Genomic DNA, 2,548 nt, shown 5'->3' on the forward strand with positions numbered 1-2,548 from the left:
ATTTAGCTATCTTCTCCAGCTCATAGCTCATGTCATAATGTCTTGAGTCACAATCATGACATGTAACAGACAATAAAAGTTAAGCTGGTGAGACCAAGGAGAGACAAAACAGTGAGTTTATTTCTCAACCTAGAGGAGTATTAAGCTTAAATTACAATCAAGCTACTAGCTGTGTATTGGTCATGATTTCTTTTTTTAAAAAGTTATAGTAGAATTTTTCAAAGTGAGAAAGTGACTATGCTGTAAGAGTGCTTACTCAGCATGCAGGAGACTCCGGGTTCTGTCTACAGCCCTGGAATCCCAGAGTTGGGGCATTGGCCTGTAATTCTAGCACTTGGAATATGGGGGGAGGGGTTTCAGAAGAATAAGGCCATCTCTAGTTATGTAAACAATCTGAAACCAGCCTGGATTGTGTCAGACTCCCTTCTTAAATAAATAAGTAAATAATCCCCTTTACAGATTCCTAGAAAATTGGAAAATGCCAGTTAAAAACTCATGAAACCATACTTTTTGTTTTCAGTTTCTATTTGCTTCTTCTTCTGTGTAGCTTCCTGGCTTCTTCTCTGACCTCTATTGTTCTTGACGAGTGCAAGTCCACCAAAAAGCAGTGACAGCTGAGGCTGACATAATTCCAAAGGCTTGTACTTTGCATATGCTGATTTCCCCCCCCCCCCCAAAAAAAACACCTAATGGCTCTTGTTTAGCAGCCATGCCACCTTAAGCAGCTTTGGAAAACAGCCAGTGAAAACAAGCCAGGGCATCTCTGAGTTCATTGTGGTGGTGGCAAAAGCTGAGACTCAGCCAGTCATCCTGCACCACTCACCACTATGTGGAAACAAGCATGTACCCTACCTGTTCATGTACTTAGCATCATCCTGGAACTGTCCTATGGAGTCCTGAGGTCTGTAATGGCCTGTTGTATCACTACCAAAGAAGGCTCAGCTGAAACAACATACCCAGCCCATTCAGCAGTGTGTTGAAAAGCTCTTAATTTAAGACTATCCTTTGCCCTGTTCTACTTACCTACTCCCCTCAGCTGGATTCATAATGATCAGAAATTGGAAGCACCAATCTCTCAGTAGGTGAGTGAGTAAACTCTGATTACATTCAGGTGATTGCACATTATTCATTGCTAAAAATAACTGAGCTATCAAGCCACAAAATGACACAGGGGAACTTGAAATGTGTGTTACATTGTGAAAGAAACCCATCTGAGAAGGCTACATATAGCAAGAATCTAATTATATAATGTCTCAGGGAAAGCAAAACTATGAAGATGATAAAAGTATTGGCAAGTTCCCTAAGGATAGGGGTGGAAAAATAGATGAATAGGTGGAACACAGAGGATTTTTTAAAAATTTTATTTACTTATTTTATGTATATTAGTGTTCTGTTTTCATGCACACCAGAAGAGGGAATCGGATTCCACTACAGATGTTTGTGAGCCACCATGTGGTTGCTAGAAATTGAACTCAAGACCTCTCCTTAGAAGAGCAACCAGTGAGTGCTCTTAACTGATGAGCCATCTCTTCAGCCCCAAACACAGAGGATTTTAAGAACAGTGCAACTACTCTTTGTGGCACTGTAATGTTAGACAAATGCCAAAACGCATAGAATATATAAGACCCACAAAATATGTAAGACCCACTAAATATTTAAGACCCACAGAAAACTAATGGAAACCATGGACTTTGGATGATAAGAATGGTCAATATTAGTTCAACATTATAACCAATGTATGCTGTGGTGTAGGAGTTTGACAGAGACAAAGGCCACATGCATGTGGATGCAAGGTATATGGCTATTCGTACTTCCGTTTAATTTTTATGTCTTCCCAAAACTCCTTTAAACAATATATCCTGCTTAATAAAGTGTGTTTATTTTATTATCATGAAAGTTGTATAAATGGGACAGAAAAGACAATGAAACCTGAGGATATGTTTCAGAGGGTCTAATATCTACTTACACATAGTTTAGAAGAAAGAATATTTAAGAGATGGAAATATAAAATAATAGTTCCAGAATAGTTCTCAGAACTAAATTATGCAAATCAACAGACAAAAAGTGCTCTCCAGTAAAAATGCACACACTCAAGTGTGATCCCGCTAGAGCTATTTGCTTATCATCAACAGGAGAGCCTGGCATAAGATTGTATTGTAGAATGTGTTGTTCTCTTTTTTTCAATAGTTCTCATTTAAAGTTTAGAAGTCCACCACAGCTGCTTCAGTGGAGTTTTCATTGGAATTAGTTGGCTGAGCCATGGTGCTAATGAGGTTCCAGTCATGGGTCCAGCTCCTGTGTGGGCCAACTGCTTCTTCTGCTTCCTTTCCTTTGTCTCCTGGCCAGACCTTAACATTACAGAAGGAAGAAAGCTGAGTGAAAAGTACAAGGAAAAGTATGGATGACTTGCTCCAAATCCATCAGCAATATAAGGGGGAAAACCATTCTAATTGCTTTGCTTGGTGAAGGTTCTACATCTTCACCTATGAAAGCAGCCTACTCACTTTGGATAAATAAAATTTGTATAAATTACTTTATATAATATATT

The sequence above is a fragment of the Acomys russatus genome, chromosome X, assembly GCF_903995435.1.
Source record: "Acomys russatus chromosome X, mAcoRus1.1, whole genome shotgun sequence".
NCBI classification, from domain to species: Eukaryota; Metazoa; Chordata; class Mammalia; order Rodentia; family Muridae; genus Acomys; species Acomys russatus.